Consider the following 27,127-nt stretch of genomic DNA (forward strand, 5'->3'; position numbering starts at 1 on the left):
GGAGTATTAGTTTAAAATTCTAGTTAACATTGGTGTACTCATATAGTTAATATTTCAATTTCAATTTCAATATCAAATAGCTCTGATTCCAAGAAATGACACAATTATTGATTCAAACTTTTCATAATTTGAGTTTCAATTCAATATTCAAAATTCAACAATAGGGTTTTAATAAACGATAAATTTATCCATTCTAATTCCAAATGTTCCTGGTAGAATTACCAGTTCAAATTACAATTAAAAACCTCAAATTTAAAATGTGAGTAATAGCAGAGGTGATTTTATTAAAGCTCATATTTAGAGTATCACTTATGTAATTATTCATATATATTCTAATTATTAGTTTAATTTTTACGAATACTCTAAACCCCCAAAGTCTTTGAACAGGAACTGATGCACTTTGTAATTGAAATTTTTATAACACTGGTAGTCTTAACAATTCAAAATCCACTTAAAATCCCCAAATGTAAATAACACCACTAATAAGGCCAAGTAAACATTTTAGATTCAGTACAAAAAGAACACTAGTGTAATTATCAGTCAAATGTCAATTAAAATTGCAATATATATACATTCCCCCAATAACTAGCATTATTCCACTTATCTATTCAAATTCCAGGTAACACTAGCTTACATGTTAGATCAAATTTAAAATAACAGTGATGTACTGAAGTAATTGATTATGATAAAACATGTCTTGAAAATGTAATACTGATTAGCTAAAATTATAAATAAGTATGCTATATTTATGTATTCAAACTCTAAATTCCCTAACATAAAAAATTAGAAGACAAAACAAAATACATATATACATAGTTATTAGCTCATATTCAAGATAACATTGGCTTACCTATAAGTTCCAATTCCAATGACAATTTTAAAACCTAAATCAATTTGATACTAGGCACTACCTCATTTACCTTTTATTTAAAATTCTAAATAACACACATGCATTTACTTGGAATTTTAATTTATATCCTGAAATCCAAAAACCCCAATATAAAATCCTGATGTACTTATTCACATTAATTACAAGTAAAACTAAAATATTTATTCAATTATAATGTATATTTAAAATTTCAGATTAACACCCCAGAATTTCCAATTATTATTACTTTCCAATAACACCAATCAGTTCCAGTAAGTACATTTATTATAGTTTCAAATGGAAATACTATTGGTTAATTATTAGTTCAATTTTATTTTTAAATTTCATAATACAAACAAGGCAGATAATTGACAATTGTGCACTTACTGGCTCAAATTCTTTGTCACACTGGTATACAGGTATACATAGATTGAAATTCAAGTTGAACCCAATTTCAATTTCAAAATAACAGCAGTATATTTACTATTTGAATTCCTAACTAAAACTAGCAACACAAAATAAGATCATATTAAGTTCTAGTACATATATTAACCTAAATACAAATAACATTTCTGTACTTAGCTTATGTGTCAAATGAAATTTCAATCTTCAAATGTCTCTGGTAACAGGTACTTTGTCAATTATTAACTAAAATTCAAAATAAGAGTGATGCACTTTTTCAAATTTTCAAATCACAATAATTTACCTGTGGGTTCTAATATCAAATAACACTATCTTACTTATTAATTCAAATTACAGTTCAACTTCCAAGACCAAATATCTTTGATAATAGACACTCTCACACTTGCTCTCTCAAATTGCATAAAATATTGCAACTTTTTGTGTGTTCAATATTTAAAAGTCTGGGTGTGGTGGTTCAAGTCTGTAATCACAGTACTTTGCGACGTCCAGGCAGGCAGACCAGCTAAGGTCAGGAGTCTGAGATCAGCCTGGCCAACATGGCTAAACCCCCTCACTACTAAAAATACAACAAATTAGCTGGTCAGGATGGTGAGGGTCTGCAATCCCAGATAAGTGGGAGGGTGAGGAAGGCTGCAGGATTGCTTGAAACTGGGAAGTGGATGTTGTGGTTAGCCAAGATTGTGCCACTGCACTCTAGCCAGAACAACAGAGTGAGACTCTGTCTCAAAAAACAAAACAAAATAACCAAAACAAACAAACAAACGAAATAACCTCTAAGAAAAGTACTGGTAAATTTATTAACTCAAATTTTCAGCTGGAAATCTTGAATTAAGAATTCAACAAACACATCACATAGTACTAAGAACACAAGCGGCTGGCCGGGCGGCTCATGCCTGTAATCCCAGCACTTTGGGAGGCCGAGACGGGCGGATCACGAGGTCAGGAGATCGAGACCATCCTGGCTAACACGGTGAAACCCCGTCTCTACTAAAAAAATACAAAAAACTAGCCTGGCGAGGTGGCGGGCGCCTGTAGTCCCAGCTACTCCGTAGGCTGAGGCAGGAGAATGGCGTAAACCCGGGAGGCGGAGCTTGCAGTGAGCTGAGAACCGGCCACTGCAGTCCAGCCTGGGCGACAGAGCGATATTCCTTCTCAAAAAAAAAAAAAAAAAAAAAAAAAAAAAAAAAAAAAAAAAAAAAAAAAAAAAAAAAAAAAAAAATACTAAAAATACAAAAAATAAAAAAAAAAAAATTAGCCAGGCGTGGTGGCGGATGCCTGTAGTCCCAGTTACTCGGGAGACTGAGGAGGGAGAATGAAGTGAACCCAGGAGGCGGAGCTTGCAGTGAGTCCAGATTGCAACACACACTCCGCCCTGGGCGACAAAGCAAGACTCCGTCTCAAAAACAACAACAACAACAACAACAACAAAAAAAAAAAACACACACAGCAGTAATAATTAACACATTAATTTTTAATACATGTTACATCCATGTTACAGTGTTTATGCATGTTTTAATCTGTTACAACAAGGTGTCTTGCAATAAAAATTCTTCGTTGTTAAGTTGTATTAAAATTGGTGACAATGTCTTCTTGATATAACATATAGTTGATGCACTTAGTTCTTTAATAATTTAAAAGTTATCAACAATTTAATTATATTTAATTGATCAAGTTATTAGTAACCACTATTTAATAATTATGTTATGTAATACATATTCATATTTAAAATATAATGATTACATTAATACATTTTTGAATAAACTCTATGTTTCTTAAGGATGTTTGTGTGTTTAACGAAAAGAAAACCACTGAAAGTAAGTTTTTGCGCAGCTAGAATTTTACTTTTGTTGATAGGAACTATAAAAACCAAAAATCTATTCAGATATGAGAATTGGATCTAAGCAGAATAAATAGTTTATTATATAACAAATCATATTTTGGTTTCTTATTTTAGTCTTGGAGAACAATAAAAGAAATTTATTTTTACCCCTCTACCTTTGCTAAAAATATTATTATAGTTTGGGAAACAACTTAGTGTTATTGTTATTTTATTTAAAAAAATTAACTTCTTTTTAAAATAATTTTTGTTATATAAACCTTATAACTTTCACTTCTAATTCAAATGAAATGGTCATTAATCTTAAAATCATTTTTAACATTAAACATTAAAATTATTGAATCAATCAATTGAGATTTATTCATTTATTTTAATAGTCATTTGAGAGAATAATTATTTCAGTGAAGAAATAAAATACTAAAGAAACTCCAAATTATCAAGCAGGTATGTTTTAAACAGATAAAAACCTCTCAATAATTTCTGTTCACATTAATTCCTTTTTTCTCCCATTTTCCTTCTATATATCTAAAAGATAAACAAAAGCACATTATGTATACATAGCAAATTCTCACTAAAATATGAAAATATAACATTATTACTATATATTTCCTATACATACAAATAACTCTATATATACTATATATAATATATATTATATAGATATAATATAGATATAAATATAGGATATGTATAGATATATTTCTATTTAGATGAAAACATCCAAATATAAATGGATTCAAAGTATTTATATCTAATTAAGATTAAAATGTTTCTAAAAAGAGTTTAAAATTCAATCTTATTTGAAAGACAAGTGATATTCCTCTAGGCAAGCCCATGGATCAAAGAAACCTTTAAACAGCAAACTAGGATTCCAATTTAAACAATGTAAGAAATAAAACTAATTTACATTGGGAACTTACCTGATAAACAAACAAATATTTTATTATAAATAAAATTGTGTATTATGGTGGATAAATTTAACATCTTACTGATAGGTAATGATTGCTGTTTGTGAAGAACAACAACAAAAAAAAACCTCTAGAGGACAATTTTATTTATGAGTAATTCTACAGCACTTTAAACTCTGAAAAGGACTTCATTTTAATTTCTGTCATCATATGTATCCACATTTTATGTAATTACTTAGAGTTCATTCTTTTATATTTATGGAACAATTAAGAAAATTTAAAATTAAAATGTCACTAAGTTTTTATTCATTTATTTCAGTTAATAAAAATGTGTGACCTGAAGGTTATGAAATTATTCTATCTGTATTGTCTCTGATGGAAGATACAGACAAACATAATTTTCCTAAGATCTGGGACAGAGTGATTCCAGATTCATAATCTAAATTATTTCCATAGAGGACGTTTTTGTATCAGCCTACATTGATTTTGGTGTTGATTCTCATTGAATAATGACAGTTGAGGTCACTCATCATATCATGATTGTCCTGTGTTTCCCCTAGCTGCTGAGCAGCACCAGGAGTTCAGCTGACTCTCTATAAACAGTTATATTATCAATATTGCTCTTACTTTTTCATATGTCATATCACAATGTGAAAGGTTTTATTAAACAACTCAATATCTAGTCAGTTTTTGGCAAATATCCTTCTTTAAAAAAGGCATACCAAGGATTTATAGATTAATGACAAGTCAAATTGTAGCTGATTGGAAATAGTTTGAAGAGGAAATGGGCATGATCTGTAAACTTAGATGTTAAGAAATAGATTGTAGGGTAAAGTTTCTGACTTGTTTTGATACTGTATTTCAGTATCTCAGCAGAATCTCTACCACAACAACTAAATTAAAAATTCATATATAATCATGTACCAAGTTATGACTACAACAAATAGGTTATGTCAAATTGTAAATAAAAGACTTATCAGGGAATAAGTTGGGAAAGCCATCATTCATAAAAATGGCACCATTAGGTCTTCAAGTAGCCATGCAGGTCAAATGTTTTTGTGATCTTTGTTCTCTGTTTGCACAATTCTCATAAGTGGATATTCTTCTGATTTGTTAAACATAATGAAATAAATGCATATAGTGGTTGCATTTTAGGCAATTAATGATAAAGTGAAATGCAAGTGAAAAGTTACACCCATAATATAATCTTACAATAGCACAACTGTGCTATTCTTTCTGTAGTTCAATCACTACAGTCTGCTGATTGAACAACTCAACTGCAGGAATTTTCTGCTCAAAGAGGAAATGATAATTACTTGCATTTTTCATAGATGTAAATCATGACATAGCAACTGATTTTTAATCATGAAAAGGAATTCAATAATGATATCAAATCTCTATATGGGATGAAGGTCTGTATCTCCATCAGTTTATCTACCTCTCTGTTTTTTCTATGTTTTCTTATCTTTAAATTGGAGCTATACTTTCCTTCACCTTATACATTTGTAGTGAAGATTAAAAGTGCAAATTAATATAACATACTTTGGATCGACTCTTATAAGATAAATGTTCAAGAGATATTTGTTGTTGTTATAATGATCATCATATGTAAGTATATAATATTGTTAGATTATGTATATTATTTTACAAATACTTATGTAATACATTATTATATTATAATTATATTATCATTATAATATATACCTATGTAATATAATTATACATTTGTATAGTAATCATTGTGTTATATATACTAACAATTATTATTATTACTAAAAAAAAAGCAGAGCTTCAATTCACATATAATATTGGTCTCCATTACTACAAATGGCAAACACAATATAATCTTTGTGACCTGAATTCATTTTCTAAATTACTTTAAGTGAAAAAAAAATGTATTATTTAGTAGGAGCATCCGGGAAATTTGACATCTATCAGCTCTTCTCATTAAATACATGACACAAAATGACAAGGGAGATCAGAAAATTAAACTTTTTTTTTGAGTGTCATGGTCATTTATCTCCAAGAAATAATTACATTTGTTTTAAAGCATCTCATTTCCTTGTAGTCAAAATAACTCATTTTAGTTTGTTTACAAGATAGGCACCCTTAGTTTATTACATCTTTGCAAGTTTAAAAAATCTGTCTATGTGCCACATTTTCTTAATCCAGTCTGTCACAGATAGACATTTGGGTTGATTCCAAGTCTTTGCTATTGTGAATAGTGCCGCAACAAACATACGTGTACATGTGTCTTTGTAGTAGAATAATTTATAATCCTTTGGGTATATACCCAGTAGTGGGATGGCTGGGTCATATGGTACATCTAGTTCTAGATCCTTGAGGAATCGCCATGCTGTTTTCCATAATGGTTGAACTAGTTTACAATCCCACCAACAGAGTAAAAGTGTTCCTATTTCTCCACATCCTCTCCAACACCTGTTGTTTCCTGACTTCTTAATGATTGCCATTCTAACTGGTGTGAGATGGTATCTCATTGTGGTTTTGATTTGCATTTCTCTGATGGCGAGTGATGATGAGCATTTTTTCATGTGTCTGTTGGCTGTATGAATATCTTCTTTTGAGAAATGTCTGTTCATATCCTTTCCCCACTTTTTGATGGGGTTGTTTGTTTTTTTCTTGTATATTTGTTTGAGTGGGCAGACATTCTAGAAATGAGTTTACAATATTTACAGTCTATTTTGTAAAATAAACTAATGCATAAATGTAAAAGGGAGTCTTGATTTTTCTAGATTCTACAACCACAAATTGTATTCAGATTTAATTATCTAGCTTTAAACAAAAACTATTACTTTAGAGGGGAAAAATAAATTGTAATAATGTCTACTTATAAGGATATATTGAGTAAGAAAAAAATCAAAGCTTTTCATGTCATGTTAATTAAGCATACATAAAAGTATATCTCCTAAGGACATTGAGTCTTGCAAAAGTGAACAGAAACTATGGACACCAGCTGTATATATCAATACAGACTCATGCAGCTTTGATACATTAAAAATTAATCCCAGACTGTAAACCTTCTTCCAACTAGCAATGTTGTCTGAAAGGTACAAGGTTGCAAACCCAAACTCATAAATTCATTCAGGTTGTTTCTCTTAATACTGTATTCAGCTTTCTTTCTTTCTTTTTCTTTTCTTTTCTTTTTCTTTTCTTTTTTTTTTTTTTTTTGATCTTTAACATTTTTGCTGGTCAGTTCAGAATTTTGCTCAAAATGGTACTATTATGTAAAACCTATAAAGAAAATTACCTGCATAATTCAGAGACTAATAATAGCTGAGCACTGATGAATGTTCCCGTCACTAATTTCCATTTCAAGCATCCTTTTTCTTTTCTAAGCAGAATAATAAAACATGTCACAGGATTTCACCAACTGCTATCATTGCTTCTAGAGCTCTGATTCATGTCTGACTTTAAGAAGCTGTAAAGCAAAGAAAGAGGAGCTGAACTTTGTGCTATGACATTGTCAAAAATTACTCAAAAAAGCTTTCAGAGCTACTGCTGTTACTAATGCAGCATGTTTTATTAAACCCTCTTTCAGACTAATCATTTTAGATTACTGCCTACTATTTTGATTCAATTTCCCTGAAAAAAAAAAAAAGGTTTTAAAAAAGCCCACTTTCCTTCAAAATATTTGGAATGCATTATCTAAATTTGTGAAGGGAAAATAATGACAAGTTTCTTACACTGAAAATGATGTATAGAATGTAGAGATAGTTTGAGTCCAACTCATACAACCAAGATTTTTTGTCTAGGGGGTGACAGCTAGTTTTTGGTCAAAAGATAGGCTTATATTAGTACAATCTAATGATGAAGGACCTCTTTTTCACAGTCTATGTCTTTATTCAGCACTGAGAATGGTGAGAGGTTTTGGTGGCAGAAAAAAAATGTGCGTGTTTGTGTGTGTGTGTGTGTGTGTGTGTGTGTGAGATGTATAGGCAACATTAACAGGTACTGTAGTCTGCTTCATTGATAATTTATTTATTTATTTATTTATTTATTTATTTATTTATTTAGGCAGGATCTCTCTCTGTCACCCAGACTGGAGTGCAGTGGTGTGAACTCAGTTCACTCCAAACTCTGCCTCTCGGGCTGAAGTGATCCTCCCACTTCACCTTCCTCCCAAGTAGCTTGGACTACAGACATGCACCACCACAAGCAGCTAGTTTTTGTATTTTTGTAGAGAATGGGTCTTGCTATGTTTCTGATATGGTTTGACTGTGTCCCCACCCAAATCTCATCTAGAATTGCAGTTCTCGTAATCCCATGCCCTGGGAAAGAACCGGTAGGAGGTAATTTAATGACGGGTTACCCTTACACTGTTCTTGTGATAGTGAGTGAGTTTTCACAAGATCTGATGGTTTTATAAGAGACTTTTCTCCCTTTTGCTCTTGACTTCTTGTGGCCACCATGTGAAGGAGGATATGCTTGCTTCCCCTTATACCATGATTGTAAGTTTCCTAAGGCCTCCCCTGTCATGTGGAACTGTCTGTCAATTAAATATATTTTCTTTATACATTACCCAGTCTTGGATATGTCTTTATTAATAGCATGAGAAGGGACTAGTACTGTCACCCAGGCTCTTCTCAAACTCCTGGTTTCAAGCAATTCTCCTCTGACCTCCAAAAATGCTGAAACTACAGGCATGATCTATTGAGTCTGGCCAGCCTAATCGATTTCACCTAAAATTCGAACAGTTTTAATGGGTCTCAGAAAAACTGAAGGCATTTGATTTCAACTACTTGGAATTGCAGAGTTAATGCTTTTGTTTTTTCAACTTTGCTTTTCTTCACTTCGCTTTGCTTATCCCTTCCCTCCCGTCTCCTCTCCACCTCCCCTCTCTTCCTTTCCTCTCCTCCCCACCTCCCCTCCTCTCCTCTTCTCCTCTCCTCTCCTCTCCTCTCCTCTCCTCTCCTCTCCTCTTCTCATCTCTTCTCTTCCCTCTTCTCTTCTCTCTGAGAAAGAGCCTCATTCTATCATCCAGGCTGGAGTTCAGCAGCACAATCTTGGCTCACTGCAACCTCTGCCTCCCCAATTCAGGCAATTCTCCTGCCTTAGCATCCTGAGTAGCTGGGATTGCGGGCATATACCACAATGCATGGCTAATATATTTTTATTTTTAGTAGAGATGAGGTTTTGCTACGTAGGCCAGGCTGGTCTCGAACTCCTGACTTTGTGATCCCCCCACCTCAGCCTCCCAAAGTGCTGGGATTATATATGTAAGCCACCTCAGCCAGTCAATCCTTGTGTTTTTCTACAGAATGAATTTACAATATGTTATACATACCGGAACACGTCTTGGAGAGAAATAACTATCACCACTTATGCTGGAAGAAGGGGTATATGCCAGAATTGGCCCAGGCACCTGGAACATATTGTTATCCAAAAGTTCTTCCCTAATTCATAATGGTTAGAAAGACATTTTGAGGACAGAAACTCCAGTATTGGTCTGTGTACAAAATGATGGCTAAATGAACCAGTAAATGAAAAATAAAGGGAATGGGATGAGACATGATGTTTCTGAATTACACATGTCTTAGAAGATAAACTTCAATATCACAGAACATCATAGTCCATGTATATTAAGTAACTACATTCATACATATATTTTACCCACTTTTGAGCTCTGAATTTTGGTACCCCATAATAGATTCTGTCTACCTATGTATCCATGTATCTATGTATCTATCTATTTATCTATGTATCTATCTATGTATCTATGTATCTATCTATCTATCTATCTATCTATCTATCTATCTATCTATCTATCTATCTATCTATCTATCTTATTCCTTCTTTTTAAGTATACATATTGCAATGTTTTCATTTTACTCTCATTTTTCCCACTCTTAAAATTTCTATTATGTTACCACGATGGATACACTGTCTTGGGACTTGTTTGTTTAAATGTGCACTTACTGGTACAGCATTTTGAAGGACATTCTTTACATTATTGAATTTTATATTGGCAGACAGTTTATTCCATCATTTGCATTTTATGGCTTCTTCATGTTACTGATGAAAACCCAGGAATTGATCTAATTATTACTGCTCTGTATGCTAGCTGTGATGTTTCTCTGGTTGCAGTTAGGTTTTATTTTTTCCAATAAACACCCAGTTGTGCTTCTGAGCATCCATTCTGTTGCTACACTGCAATAAGAATCATTTTCTCTTCTCATGTCTCACTGTTTTGGAGCAATAAGACGGTCCTAATAATGTAAGCATGATTTCTGGAGCATGTCTTTCTATCTAAACTTGGTGCACATATGTCTTTTCTTCGTTACTTGATGTGATGGTTTATTGTATGTGTCAGCTTAACTGACCTAAGGGATGCACAGAGAGCTGGTAAAACATTATTTGTGAGCATGTCTCTGAAGGTGTTTCTGGAAGAGTTTAGCATTAGAATCAGTAGACTGGGTAATATGCTTTCACTGTGTTCCCACCCAAATCTCATCTTGAATTGTAGCTACCATAATTCTGAAGAGTTGTGGGAGCGACCTGCTGGGAAGTAACTGAATCATGAGGTCTGGGTCTTTCCCATGCCATTCTTGTGGTAGTAAGTTGCGTGAGATCTGATGGTTTTATAAAGGGGAATTTCCCTGCATACACTCTTTTCTCCTGCCATGTAAGATGTGACTTTTCTCCTCATTCACCTTCCATCATAATTGTAAGACCTCCCCAGGCACGCAGAACTGTGAGTTAATTAAACCTCTTTCCTTTATAAATTACCTAGTCTTTGGTATATCCCTCTAGCAGTGTGAGAGAAGACTGATACACTGGATAAAGAAGATCCACCCTCACCAGTGTCAGCAAACGTCATCCAGTTTGTTGACTGTCCAGCTAGAACAAAATAGCAGAGGAAGGGTTAATTCAATCTCTATTTTTGAGCTTGAATATCTTTCCTCCTGACCTCACACATCATCAGCCCTGGTTCTCAAGCCTTCAGACTTGGGCTGAATTATGTTACAGGCTTTTCTGGTTCTCAGTTTCTAGTCAGCATGTTGTGGGACTTCTAAGCCTCTATAACCATGTGGGACACTTATTGCTTATTATAATAAATGGTGTCTATCACACTATCTATCTATCTATTCATCACCTATTTGTCTGTCTATTTAGTCATTCATCCATCTTTCCATTCATTCATTCATTTATTCATTCATCTATCCATCTATGATTCATCCATTCATCTATCCATCTATCCATCCATCCATCCATCCATCCATCCATCCATCCATCCATCCATCCATCCACCCATCTGTCCATCCATCCATCCATCCATCCATCCATCCATCCATCCATCCATCCATCCATCCATCCAGCTATCTGTGTATTCATCTGTCCAATTATCTATCTCCTATTCATTCTGTTTCACTGGAGAAACACATGATGATTGTTACCTTTTCTTGGGGTAATGAACAGGTCACAGGCAAGAGAAGGCACATTGGTAAATGTGAACATTTTGCTCATTCAAGCAATTTATATGTACTAGACCTGTCTGATCCCTACTTTACACAGCTGCTTCCCCTTCATAATGGAGTGTCCATGGGCTCATTGTTCACTGGGATGGAAAACACCTGATTTCTGATGTGCACCTCAAGATGCATGACTGACCACATGACTCTGATAAAGAGCTGAACAATCTTTACCAGGACTCTGTAAAAAACAGGCAGCTCTTATCCCAAATGAGGAGACTTTGCAAAGATGACATAACACTTCCCTTCACAAATGAGAGATTTATTTGTAATGATCCTAGTGGAGATTTCTACTAACCCTATCAGAACCATCATCTGTTATATGCACTTAACGCAACCATGAATCTGCTAGGTGACAAACTTTACAAGAAAAGGGTATTTATTCTGTAAATAAAGTAAGTGGTAAACTTTTCTCCTACTGGGCATCAAGCAAAGCCTGCCAGAATGTATATTAGTAAGAATACAATTTTCTGTTCATTTTTACTTCCAGATTAAATGAAGGCTATGCTGCATGGTTGTGGATAGTAAGATATTTCACAGAGGATTCAGACTACTATTGATCTTTCATGGACTCTTATGGGCTGATCTGGTTCTCTCTAAAATTCGTATGTTGAAGTCCTTACCCCCAGGAGGACAGTATTTAAAGACAGGGCCTTTTAAGAGAAAATTAAGCTTAAATGAGATCATTAGGGTGGGCCCTAATCCAATAGGACAGGTGTTCTTATAAAAAGAGGAGATTAGGGCATAAACAAATAGAGAGGGACAGCCATGTGAGGATACAGGGGGAAGATAGTGTCTGCAAGTCCACGAGGGAGGCCTTAGGAGAAAACAGAGCAGCCCATACCTTGATCTTGGACTTCCAGCCTCCAGGACTGTGAAAAATCAAATTTCTCTTTTTTATTTTATTTTAGTTTTTTTTTTTTTGTTTTAAATCCACCTAGTCTGTGCTATTTAATATTGCAGCCCTAGCAAACAAAGACTTAGGCTTTATCATCCATTCTATGGCAATCATTAGTCTTTACACATGTATCTCAAATATTGCTACATCCTAAGCTTCTGACTACATCAGCATCAATGTAGCTGACCAAGGTAAAGAATTGTGAGATAGTGAGGTAGTGAAAGTACCTCTAAGATCTATGTGGACACACAGAGGCTAAATGTTGCCAATTTGGTAAAGAAGTAATGCTGACACTGTTATATGAAAGTCAGCTGCTTGTATTAATTTTCATATAAGGAGTAAGGAAAGGATCCAGTTTCAGCTTCTGCTTATGGCTAGCCAGTTTTCCCAGCACCATTTATTAAATAGAGAATCTTTTCCCCATTTCTTGTTTTTGTCAGGTTTGTCAAAGATCAGATGGCTGTAGAGATGTGGTATTATTTCTGAGGGCTCTGTTCTGTTCCATTGGTCTATATCACTGTTTTGGTACCAGTACCATAGTGTTTTGCTTACTGTAGCCTTGTAGTATAGTTTGAAGTCAGGTAGCGTGATGCCTACAGCTTTGTTCTGTTGGCTTAGGATTCTCTTGGCAATGCGGGGTCTTTTTGTGGTTCCATATGAACTTTAAAGCAGTTATTTCCAATTCTGTGAAGAAAGTCATTGGTAGCTTAATGGGGATGACATTGAATCTATCAATTCCCTTGAGCAGTATGGCCATTTTCACGATAGTGATTCTTCCTATCCATGAGCACGGTATGTTCTTCCATTTGTTTGTGTCCTCTTTCATTTCACTGAACAGTGGTTTGTAGTTCTCCGTGAAGAGGTCCTTCACATCCATTGTAAGTTGGATTCCTTGATATTTTTTTTCTTTTTGAAGCTACTGTGAATGGGAGTTCATTCATGATTTGGCTCTCTGTTTGTCTGTTATTGGCATATAAGAATGCTTGTGATTTTTGCACATTGATTTTGTATCCTGCGACTTTGTTGAAGTATCTTATCAGCTTAAGGAGATTTTGGGCTGAGACGATAGGGTTTTCTAAATATACTATCATGTCATCTGCAAAAAGGGAAAATTTGACTTCTTCTTTTCCTAATTGAATACCCTTTATTTCTTTGTCTTTCCTGATTGCCCTAGCCAGAACTTCCAACACTAAGTTGAATAGCAGTGGTGAGAGAGGGCATTCCTGTCTTGTGCCAGTTTTCAAAGGGAATGCTTTCAGTTTTTGCCCATTCAGTTTGATATTGGCTGTGGGTTTGTCATAAATAGCCCTTATTATTTTGAGATACGTTCCATCAATACAGAATTTATTGAGAGTTTTTAGCATGAAGGACTGTTGAATTTTGTCAAAGGCCTTTTCTGCATCTATTGAGATAATCATGTGGTTTTTATCTTTGGTTCTGTTTATATGCTGGTTTACGTTTATTGATTTGTGTATGTTGAACCAGCCTTGCATCCCAGGGATGAAACCCACTTGATCATGGTAGATAAGCTTTTTGATGTGCTGCTAGGTTCAGTTTGCCAGTATTGTATTGATGATTTTTGCATTGATGTTCAGCATGAATATTGGTCTAAAATTCTCTTTTTTTGTTGCGTTTCTGTCAGACTTTGGTATCAGGATAATGTTGGCCTTATGAAATGAGTTAGGGAGGATTCCCTCTTTTTCTATTGTTTGGAATAGTTTCAAAAGGAATGGAACCAGCTCCTCCTTGTACCTCTGGTAGAATTTGGCTATGAACCCATCTGATCCTGGACATTTTTTGGTTCGTAGGCTATTAATTATTGCCTCAATTTCAGAGTCTGCTATTGTTCTATTCAGGGATTCAATTTCTTACTGGTTTATTCTTGGGAAAGTGTAAGTGTACAGGAAATTATCTTTTTCTTCTACGTTTTCTAGTTTATTTGCATAGAGGTGTTTACAGTATTTTCTGATGGTAGTTTATATTTCTGTGGAGTGAGTGGTGATATCCTCTTTATCATTTTTTATTGTGTCTATTTTATTCTTCTCTCATTTCTTCTTTATTAGTCTTGCTAGAGGTCTCTCAATTTTGTTTCAAAAAAACAGCTCCTGGATTCATTGATTTTTTGGAGGGCTTTTTGTGTCTCCATCTCCTTCAGTTCTGCTCTGATCTTAGTTATCTCTTGCCTTCTGCCAGCTTTTGAATGTGGTTGCTCTTGTTTCTCTAGTTCTTTCAATTGTGATGTTATGGTGTCAAGTTTAGATCTTTCTTGATTTCACTTACGGGCATAGTGCTATAAATTTCCCTCTACATAATGCTTTAAATGTGTCCTAAAGATTCTGGTATGTTGTTTCTTTGTTCTCACTGGTTTCAAAGAACCTCTTTATTTCTGCCTTCATTTTTTATGTACCCAGTAGTCGTTCAGGAGCAGGTTGTTCAGTTTCCATGTACTTGAGCAGTTTTGATTGAGTTTCTTCATCCTGAGTTCTAGTTTGATTGCACTGTGGTCTGAGAGACAGTTGGTTATAATTTCTGTTCTTTTACATTCACTGAGGAGTGCTTTACTTTCAACCATGTGGTCAATTTTGGAATAAATGCGACGTGGTGCTGAGAAGAATGTGTATTCTGTTGATTTGGGGTGGAAAGTTCTGTAGATGTCTATTAGGTCTACTTGGTGCAGAGTTGAGTTCAATTCCTGGATATCCTTGTTAACTTTCTGTCTCATTTATCTGTCTAATATTGACAGTGGGGTGTTAACGTCTCCCATTATTATGTTATGGGAGTCTAAGTCTCTTTGTAAGTCTCTAAGGTCTTGCTTTATGAATCTGGGTACTTCTGTATTGAAGATAGATTAGAGATGTAAATGTTAGACCTAAAACCATTAAAACCCTAGAAGCAAATATAGGTAATACCATTCAGGACATAGGCATGAGCAAGGACTTCATGTCTTAAACACCAAAAGCAATGGCAACAAAAGCCAAAATTGACAAATGGGATCTAATTAAACTAAAGAGCTTCTGCACAACAAAAGAAACTACCATCAGAGTGAAGAGACAACCTACAGAATGGGAGAATATTTTTGCAATCTTCTCATTTGACAAAGGGCATTAATATCCGGAACCTACAAAGAACTGAAACAAATTTACAAGAAGAAAAACAAACTACCCCATTGAAAAGTGGGCCATTTATCTGAACAGACACTTCTCAAAAGAAGACATTCATACAGCAAACAGACACATGAAAAAATGTTCATCATCACTGGCCATCAGAGAAATGCAAATCAAAACCACAATGAGATGCCATCTCACACCAGTTAGAATGACAGTCATTAAAAAGTCAGAAAAAAAAGGTGCTGGAGAGGATATGGAGAAATAGGAATACTTTTACAGTGTTGGTGGGACTGCAAACTAGTTCAACCATTGGGGAAAACAGTGTGGCAATTCCTCAATGATTTAGAACTAGAAATACCATTTGACCTAGCCATCCCATTACTGGGTATATACCCAATGGATTATAAATCACTCTGCTATAAAGACACATGCATAAATATGTTTATTGCAGCACCATTCACACTAGCAAAGGCTTGGAATCTACCCAAATATCAATCAGTGAGAGACTGAATTAAGAAAATGTGGCACATATACACCATGGAATACTATGCAGCCATAAAAAAGGATGAGTTCATGTCCTTTGTAGGGACATGGATGCAGCTGGAAACCATCATTCTCAGCAAACTATCCCAAGAACAGAAAATCAAACACCACATGTTCTCACTCATAGGTGGGAATCGAACAATGAGATCACTTGGACACAGGAAAGGGAACATCACACACTGGGGCCTATTGTGGGGAGGAGGAGGGGGGAGGGATAGCATTAAGAGATGTACCTAATGTAAATGATGAGTTATTGGGTGCAGCACACCATCATGGCACCTGTATACATATGTAACAAACCTGCACGTTGTTCACATGTACTCTAGAACTTAAAGTATAATAAAAAGAAAAGAAAAGAAAAATAAAATAAAATATAGTTAAAATTATAAATAAAAAAAAGTCAGCTGTTTGTAGGGATTATTGCTTATTGAGATAGAGAATAAAGAAATAAGAATAAAACTTAAAAAGACCTTTCCTGCCTAAATAGCTATACAGCAGGCACAATCATTTATAATGATTTGTGTCTGGGGAAAGGCAAAACATGTGTCTGAATAGCAGCTATGTAGTGAGCAGTATATCAATTCCTAGTGTGACGAGCTGTGACTTTCCATGAATATCTGGCTTCTGCAGTGACAGAAGGTGCAAAAATTACCTCCAGCTGTGTTTGAAAACTTGATTTGCCTCTTTGAACATGTGTTAATCTCTAAATGTTTATTATGATCTCCTTCTTTTCTTCTTGACCGAACAACTCAAAATCCTAAGCTGACAATTTTTTCAGTTAATCTTCCAGTCAGATGTCAAACTTACGTTCTTTGAGTTAAGTCCACTTGTGTGAGATATAGAAGTGGAACTGACTTTGGTGATCAGAGAGGCAACTGTGAGGAACAACTGTATGGCATGCATGGTCTTGGCCTCGTTAGAACCAAGCAGCTTGGAAGGTGGGCCCCACAGGTCCCTGGAAGTAGCTTAATGTTGGCTTCATTGACAATCTGCACCTGTCCAGGAACTTTGGGGCTCATCCCTGGAAGGGGATTCTCATAGCATATTCCAGAACTTCTGACATAAAAAGTGCAAGGTAAACTTGAACATCAAGAAGTTTATTCCGAGTCCAAATTGTTCATTAAACCATATATAAAATACAACTTCCCAAACTTTATTTTACAAATAAAATACCAATCAATGAGGGGGACCCTGAAATCTGACCTATTCTGTGACATTATGGATTATATGTCAGATATTAAAATGAAATTCAAAGCAAATTCTAATGACTAAATATCAGGAAATTTACATGGGTAGTTTTGGTTCTGATCATTTCTGCATAAAGAAAAAGGAAAGAAATTGCACAATTCAACTCACAGCAGATACTCAAACTTTATTTCTGCCATAAACTTTTGACTTTATAATTTATAAACATTTATAGAATGTATAAACATTCACAGCATTTCTAAAAATTTGGAAACCTTAAACCAGGTAATATATTAGGCACAAAATCTTCGGAGTTTTCACTCTACACTACAACAGTTATCATCTCAATTATTTCCTAGTTGTCATATATAGGCTAAATGGAATTGTGGAAATTGTACTATTGTCCATTTGTACTTGTGGAGATTGTACATTGTACATGTACAATTCCTTTTGTTGTCACAAAACCCTATTATAAATAGGTATCTGCACTGAATTTTCTCCTAAGATAACACTAACACAGATAATAATGTTTAGTCTTCTTTCTTTTTGCATATGTTGTATCTTATATATGGATTTTGTTTGTTCTTTCCATGCTTTAAAAATATTGATATCATGTTTAGTCCTTAGAAGCAACTGCAGAGATTTTTAGGTCAAATTTCATGAAAATTTAGGTATGTGTATTTTCTTATACCAGAAATATTTATGGCTGTCATCTGTCACTACAACATAGAATAAAATATAGAAATGTATAGAGAAGACAGAATGATTCAACTCATTATTGAATTTGGAATTGTTTGTTAATTTAAACAAAAAAATGAAGAGACAAGTTGTATTACCCAGGCTGGAGTGTGGTGGTGTGATCATAGCTTACCGCAGTCTCAAACTCTTGGGCTCTAGGAATTCTGCTGCCTCAGCTTCCCAAGGAGTTGGTACTACAGGTACATACCACTATGCATAGGTAATTTAAAAATTTTTATAGAGACAGGGTCTTTTCTATGTTGCCCAAGCTGTTTTTGAATTGGCTGCAACCAATCTTCCTGCTTCATCCCCTCAAAATGCTGTGATTATAGGTATAAGCCACTGTGTTCTTAACTTTGATAAATAAAAGGAATTATAGGGAAAATCATACGAAAATCATAGTGATAGTTACAATTTCTCCTATATCAATGGCTGGACAAGGTCAATGAACTTAGTGGGTGCTTTCCAATTAATAGTTCTAATTCCTACAACAATCATGGATAAATTAAGAGCAATCTATTTGTTTGAAAGGAAGAAAATATGATGTGTATGATTGTCATAATTTTACACATGTCCAAATGATAATAAAATAGATAATTTTCACAATCAATTCAGTGTATATGTGATGAATTCAGTCACTGAATCAACTTCATTTTAATCCAAAACCTAATTTATCCTGGAACATGATTCAGAAAACATAAAGAAAATGAAAGTGTCAAAAAATAGATTTTTGACATCTGATCACTGGCAAGTCTTGAGAAAGATGTGGGGAAAATGTAATATACACCCCAAGTACAGAAAGCACAGACAATATTCCATATTTTATAAATGATACAAGCTGGGCTACAATTCTTGGGTAGACTTGTATTTTTTATTTTTTTTTATTTTTGAGACAGGATTTCACTCGGTTGTCCAGGCTAGTGTGCCCTGGTGCAAACATGGCTCACTGCTGCCTTGACTTCCTGGGCTGAAATAATTCTCTCACCTTAGCCTCCAGAGTAGCTGTGACTACAAGCAAGAGCAACTGCACCCATTCCATCATTTTTTAAAATATACTATCTATGAAGAGGCACAGTACATCACACCCAGCTACATAATATTTTGTCATTCATGATAGGGGTCTCACCATGTTTCCCATTCTGGTTTTGAACTCAAGCAATGCTCCCACCTCAGCCTCTGAAAGTGCTGTGATTTCAGTCATAAGCCACAATGCCCAATGAGTATTCTAGATAATATACAAGAATAATATACAAAAATAATTTTCGAAATGATTCTCCACTAGTATTAGAAACTAAGATAAATTTGTATTAGTCTGAGGCAAATTTTATTTCTGATCATCTCTCTGTCATACTTAATGATCCTAATGTTTATGTGAAAATATACAAAAACTTTTTTCCCCTAATAATGAGTTTTTGCTTTTGCTAATGCCAGTTCTGTAGTCTAGTGTTAACGAAGTATGTGGTTGAAAATGTTATAAATTGAAATTATAGTTTTATGTGAGATTTCTTCTGGAAGCAATATATAATCCTATTTGTCTGCTTATTGCATTCAGTTTAAAAAGAAATATAAACTTGTGTTCCCAGGTCCTAAAATACATTGAACTACTGATATAAATGAAAATAAGTAAAAATGTATGATGAAAATAGATCTCTCTCCTTTTTTTTTTTTTACTTCTATGACTCTTATGAAGATTTGTAAAGATTTTTTGACACCATACCAATTAAATGTAAAAAAAAATAAATTCAGTCATATTTGACACATTTATACCAGTATCTTTAAAATCTACATATATTTTCCATGAAAGTGACCTTCTAGATAACTAATTTTACTTAAGAAATACATACCTTTGTGACCTCCTATATAATAGATTTTTCTTAAGAAATCCATATTTTCTAATATGTTAGATTTGAAATGTACTGTTTGATTAATAGGGGTAATTAGACCAGTTAACAACTGAACAAAAATAATCAAAATATATTAATATAGCCACCTTTTTAAACAACTTATGGTCTTGGTTCAGAGCAATCATATATGAACAATTAGATGATCGTATCCATGTAATAAATTGGAAAAAGAAAAGAAAACAAGACAATGCTATATAATTTTGAGACGTGGTTGTATGTGATAAAGTTGACTTTCCCTTAGTAGAAATTTCACAGATTGTTTGTACTTAAAAAAGAGGTTGGAAAGCTAATTTATAATTTGATAGTTTTTCACCTGACCTGTATTTTTCACAGTAATGTTAAAAAAAAAAAAAAAGCCTTCTACAAGTAAACAGCTCAATTTTTTCTTAAGTTTTTGACACTAGTATTTATCTCTACTTTATAACAGACAAAAGGATCTGTGGAAACAACATGAAAATAGGACACTGTTGGGTGACTTCATCTTCATGAAACTGATGGAAGAAAAAAGCATTATTAATTACTGAAATATTATACTTTTAGTATCAAGGGAAATGGAAACTTTAGTACTTATGGTAACCTTTTTTTACAATATTTAAAATATGTTTCTGTTTTTATTTGTATTAATGTACAGGGTACAAACTTAATTTTGTTACATGGACATGTTCCATAGTTGTGAAGTCAGGATTTCCAGTGTACCTATCACCTGAATAGTGTACACTGTACTCTTTAAGTAATTTTTCACCTTCCCATCCCTCCCAACCTCTCACCCTTCCAAGTATCCAGTGTCTCTTATTCTACTCCCTATCTTTCTATACTCCCAAGTACATATAAAAAAGAAGCTAGGTATGATGTCATGTGCCTCTTCATAGGTAGTATAGCTTACCATCAAATTAATGTAAATCTTAAGGAGAAAAGCATGATGAGAGGGATGCCTTAAACAATTCAATTGTTATTTGGTGGAGATGATATGCCTCCATTTGGAATAGTGTTTGACATGTGAACCCTGTAAGTCACAAATTACAGTCAAAGTGAATGGATCTCTTTTTGACTGTGAGTCACACAAATTAGTTACTTAGTAGGTAAATGAGTGAAGAAAAAACACACAGAGAATCAGAGAATGACAGATTGCCATGGAGACTACATCTGATTTTATTGATGTTTTCTCAAGCAAATTACCATGATAGAGTCATTTTAGATAATATTTAATTAAAAACCCTACATAATTCAAATCATTTAAGGTATGCAAGACTTTGAAGTTAATATGATGGTGAAGTGTATATTAACTAGTTATTACATGTTTTTAAAAATGGTTATTTTTGGCCAGGTGTGTGGGCTCATGCCTATAATCCCAGCACTTTGAGAGGCAGAGGCAGGAAGAACATGAAGTCAGGAGTTCCAGAGCATCCTGACCAACATGATGAAACCCTGTCTCTACTAAAGTGGGAGAGTGGTCAGAGTGGTCGGAGACACTACAGAGAAAAGAGCAGGCCTTCTGAATGATCAGATGGCTCTGCATAACTTCAGGGGAGAGTAATCTGAAGGCAGCTGTTCTCTTACCTGAAGCAGAGTGTAAGGTTAGGTACAAGAAAATATAGGAGAACTTAGCCTAAAGAGTCTTGCTTACTTATGTTAACCAGGAACCAATCTTTGATCATCCTCACGTGAGACTACTCCCAGAAAGGGGGAACAATAATGTTAATTACCCACAGATTGTGTTGGCTCCAGGCTTTTGGCATTATGTCTATGCTAAATAAAAACTAGCAGCCCCAGCAGTTCCAACTTATTGAGACTACTCACTCTTCAGGAGTCCCCTAGCTGCTCTTTCACTGGATACCTGTGTCTGAGTGCTCCTTTTATCCATTTCTTGGCCAGGGTCTATGGGATGGACACAACATACTAAAAATACAAAAATTAACTGCGTGTGGTGCTGTGCACCTGTAATCCCAGCTACTCAGGAGGCTGAGGCAGGAGAATTGCTTTAACCCAGAAGGCACAGGTTGTGGTGAGCTGAGATCACACCACTGCACCTCACCCTGGGCTTCAGAGTGAGACTCCTCTAAGAAGAAAACAAAAAAAGGTTATTTTCTTGCTCATTGGTTGGCCAAATTGACTAAGTAGTTGATATTGTTTGACTGTGTCCCTACCCAAATTTCATCTTGCATTGTAATTCCTATAATTTCACAATGTCATGGGAGGGTCCTAGTGGGAGATAAATGAATCATGGAGGTGGCAGGTCTTTCACATGCTATTCTCCTGATAGTTATTAAATCTGACAAGATCTGATGGTTTTACAAAGGGGAGTTCCCCTACACAAGTTCTCATACCTGCAACCATGAAAGACAGGGCATTGCTCTTCATTTGCATTCTGCCATGATTGTGAGGCTTCCCCATCCATCTGGAACTGTGAGTCTATTAAACTTATTTCCTTTATAAATTACCCAGTCTTGGGTGTGTCCTTATTAGCAGTGTGAAAATAGACCAATACAGTAGTCTTATCTTAAAAATGTTTTATCATGGCTACATAATCTAAGGAAAATAACTCAGAAACAGAAAGACACATACTGCATATTCTCACTTATAAGTGGCAGGTAAGTAATATGCACAATGGACATAGGGAGTAGAATAATAGAAATTGGACTCTTGGAAGGATTAGAGGCTGAGAGAAGTGGGAAGATGAAAAATTACTTAATGGGTACCATGTACACTATTCAGTGATTGGTAAACCGGAAGCCCTGACTTCACAACTATACAACATGTTGATGTAACAAAATTGAGCTTGTACCCTGTACATTTATATAAATTAGAACAGTATATATTACATGGTGTAAAAATGTTACTATAATATAGAAATACATGAAATAAAATATAAGAATTCAGTAAATAGATAGTCCTCAAATAGCTACATTAGGCCTATGAGAAGCAAAGGGTGGTTATGCACTGCCCACTGATACAACCAGAGATTTCTCCTGCTCTGAAAGCCTGCCAAGAATCAACTTGAACATATTAAAAAGAAAGAAAAGCACAGGATGGGTATGGTAACTCATGCCTATAATCCCAGAACTTTGGGAGACTGAGGCAGGAGCACTGCTTGAGCCCAGGAGTTTGAGAGCAGCCTGGCAACATGGCAAGACCTTGTCTCTATGAAAAATACACACAAAAAAAAATAGCTGGGCATAGTAGTATGCACCTGCAATGCCAGGCACTCTACTCAGGAGGCTGCCATGGGATAAACCTGAGAGGTGGAGGCTTCAATGATTCAGGTTTTCACCACTGCACTCCAGAAAGAAAAAGAGAGATGGGGGGGGAAGGAAGGAAGGAATGAAGGAAGGAAGGAAGGAGGAGGGGAAGAAGAAAGAGAGAAAGAAAGAAAGAAAGAAAGAAAGAAAGAAAGAAAGAAAGAAAGAAAGAAAGAAAGAAAGAAAGAAAGAAAGAAAGGAAGGAAGGAAGGAAGGAAGGAAGGAAGGAAGGAAGGAAGGAAGGAAGGAAGGAAGGAAGGAAGGAAGGAAGATAAAAGAAAAGAAAGAGGGAAAGAAAGCTTGTGTAGGAATACTTCTGCTCAGGCATAATTCGATAGAGCAGTCATTTCACCCTGAGGTGATTTTGCTTCCTGCAAATGTAACAAACTCTAGAGATATTAAAATTTTTGTTAATTTAAATTAATTTTCAATTTACATATAATTATTGTATATATTCACATGGCACAGTGGTGTTCTGATACATAAAATATATAGCGATCCCATTGGGGTAGTTAGCATACCTGCGTCATCTCAAACATGTACCATTTCTTTGTGTTGGGAACATTCAATATCTGTAGTCATCCTACAGTAGTATAGAACAGTACAACTTATTCCTCCTATGTAGCTGTAATTTTGTGTTCTTCAACAAATTTTTCTATATCTCCCTTTCCCCTTACCCTACCCTGCTTATTGTATCTTTTCTTTGACTTTTTAGTTCTATGCAACATTTTTCATTTCACACCTATTGATATTTACTTTGTGAAGACCAGAAATGTTTCTCAACATCCTGCACTGCACAGCGCAGCACCACAATAATGATGCAACCCCAACATGTCAATCTTTTGAGGCTGAAAAACCGTAGGCTGACAGATTACATCTGCTTACTCTAGTGGGTTTCAATAGGTGGCTGAAAATCCCTGATGAAGACAGACAACATCCCATTGAAAAGCTTCCTGGGGAAAACACAGTTTTAAATGTATAATACTTGTGTATAGTTCCTTTTCTAAGTGTCCAAATGTCCCAAACTTCTTGTACTAGTTTGCTAGGGCCACCATGACAAAGTACTGCAGACTAGGCAGCTTAAAAAACAGAACTTCATATTCTGACAGTTCTGAAGGCTAGGAGTCCGAAATCAAGGGGTTGCAAAAGTTCAGACTGTCTCTCTGTGAAGGGGCTAGGGAATGCGTTCCTACCTCTGCCTCCAAGTTTGTGCTAATTATTTTGTTTGTGGCAACATAATCCCAGTCCTCTTCCTCTGTGTATGTGTTTCTGTGTCCAAATTTCCGTTTTCTATCAGGACACCAGTCATATTGGATTAGGAATCCATGTCACTTCAGGAAGACACCCTCTTAACCCATTTAAGCCTGAGATGCCAACTTTTTTTATGTGTGAAAATCAGACCTTGTCAATGACCTCGCACAGCGGCACTATTCACAATAGCAAAGACTTGGAATCAACCCAAATGTCCATCTCTGACAGACGGGATTAAGAAAATGTGGCACATATACACCATGGAATGCTATGCAGCCATAAAAAAGGATGAGTTTGTATCCTTTGTAGGGACTTGGATGCAGCTGGAAACCATCATTCTTAGCAAACTATCACAAGAACAGAAAACCAAACACCACATGTTCTCACTCATAGGTGCAAACTGAACAATGAGATCACTTGGACTCAGGAAGGGGAACATCACACACTGGGGCCTATTATGGGGAGGGGGGAGGGGGAAGGGATTGCATTGGGGAGTTATATATGATATAAATGATGAATTGATGGGTGCTGATGAGTTGATGGGTGCAGCACACCAACCTGGCACAAGTATACATATGTAACAAACCTGCACGTTATGCAAATGTACCCTAGAACTTGAAGTATAATAAAAATAAATAAATAAATAAATAAATAAATAAATAAATAAATAAAGCTGGGAAATTCATATGAATCCTCAGTTTTTTCCAAAAAAATAATAATACTAATTTGAAACTTCATATCAGAAGAGACTAGACACAAAAGTTTTTCAAACCCCATTTTTTGTATATATGTATCTGTGTGTGCACATATGATTGTGTATGTTTAAGTTTTAAAGTTAATGTGTTTTCAAGTGAAAAAAAAAAAGAAAGAGAATTTAAATAACCCCCACAAGTTTAGCCTTCCAACAATGGAACACTAGGCATAAATGGGTAACTAATTACACCATCAACCTGAATTCCAATTAAGACCACTTTTGGATGTATTAGGGCTTAATGGTTCAACTTATAAATTTCAAAAGGACAAAATTCACCCATAGTGTTTGTCTAGATGTGCAATTTTCTCTCCTATTTCTTCAGTTAAGGTCATTCCTTTACTGGATGGGTCTTATAGTTCCCTCTTGACAACAGCATATCTGGTTGATTTTAATCATTCATTTACTTTGGGAATATGTGAAAGTTTGCTGTGTTTCTAAGAGTCAGGACTGCCCAAAAAGGCGCATTTAGAAAAGCATTAGTGTCTCTCTTTTTATCTCTTGTGCACAACCAAGCCCATATCTTCCACTCCATTTCTACCTTTTCTTCACAGGCAACCAGTTTTATTGGTTGTTTGTTAAAATTTACACTAATGCAGATGACATGATTTGGACGTGTGTTCCTTCCAAATTGCATGTTCACATGTGATCCCCAATGTTGGAAGTTACTCCTTGTGTGAGTGTTTGTATTAAAGGTGTGAATTCCTCATGAGTGGCTTGGTGTTTTCCCCATGAGCATGAGTTATATGAAAGCTGGTTGTTTAAAACCACCTGGCACCTCCTCCCTTCCTTTCTTGCTCTGATCATGAAGTGTGTCTGCTCTTCCTCCAAATTCTACCATAATAGTAAGCTTCCTCAAGCCTTACCAGAAGCTGAGCATATGATGGTGCCATATCTGTATAGCCTGTCAAAATTACCCAGCATCAGCTATTCTTTCATAGCAACACAGGCTAATACAGCAAGGATCTCATAATTCCAGGTCCAATTGTTTTTTCCTGTTTATATTGTATATATATATATAAATATATATAAAATATATTATATTGTATATATATATAAATATAATATATATTTTAATATTTTATATTAAAATATAAAAGCTACACTTAGAAAAACATTACTGTCTCTCTTCTTATCTCTCGTGCACAAAAACTATGCCCATATCTTCCACTCCATTCCCAGCTCTTCTCCACAGACAACAAATTTTATTGGTTATTTGTTAAAATTTGCACAAATGCAGGTGATATGATTTGGATGAAACAACAGAAAACCAAATACCACATATTGAAACCCTTAGGTGGGAGCTAAACATTAAATCATCAAGGAAATAAAGATGAGAAAAATAGAGACTTAGGACTACTAAAGGAGAGAGGGTAGAGGGTTACAAGAGCTCATAATTAATTTTGTAGTACTCTACTCCCTACCTAAAAAAACTATAAAATTGGTTGCCTGTGGAGAAGAGGTTGGAATAGAGAAAAAGATATAGACATATATATAATACATTAAAATATTAAAATATATATATATATTTGTATGCTATGTAGAATATAAAAAAGAAAAAGAACTTGCACCTGGAATCATGAGAACCTTGCTGTATTAGGCTGTGTTGCTATGAAAGGGTTTATATTACAATATATAAAAATAAATCTTTACTGTATTAGCCTGTGTTACCATGAAAAGATTACTATTATAATATATAATAGTACAATATATTATATTTTCCACAAAAGTATAATTTCCAACTATATTTTTGTGATGAGAGGGGTATTGTTTGCATTTTTTTGTCACTTAGTATTAAATCTGTTTTTCCATGAGAACGTTGTAAAGAGTGTGTCCTGTCTATTGAGACGATATAGCATATAAAAGCATAAAATTTGGGCAAACAAGCACAATCTGTCTCTCTGTTGGTCTTTTATCTCCTTATTTTTTATTTTATCTTCTCATACACAGTGTAGTGTGTTCTCATCTTCTGTTTCTATCTGACATTT

The sequence above is a fragment of the Rhinopithecus roxellana genome, chromosome 22 (genome assembly GCF_007565055.1).
Source record: "Rhinopithecus roxellana isolate Shanxi Qingling chromosome 22, ASM756505v1, whole genome shotgun sequence".
Taxonomy (NCBI): Eukaryota; Metazoa; Chordata; class Mammalia; order Primates; family Cercopithecidae; genus Rhinopithecus; species Rhinopithecus roxellana.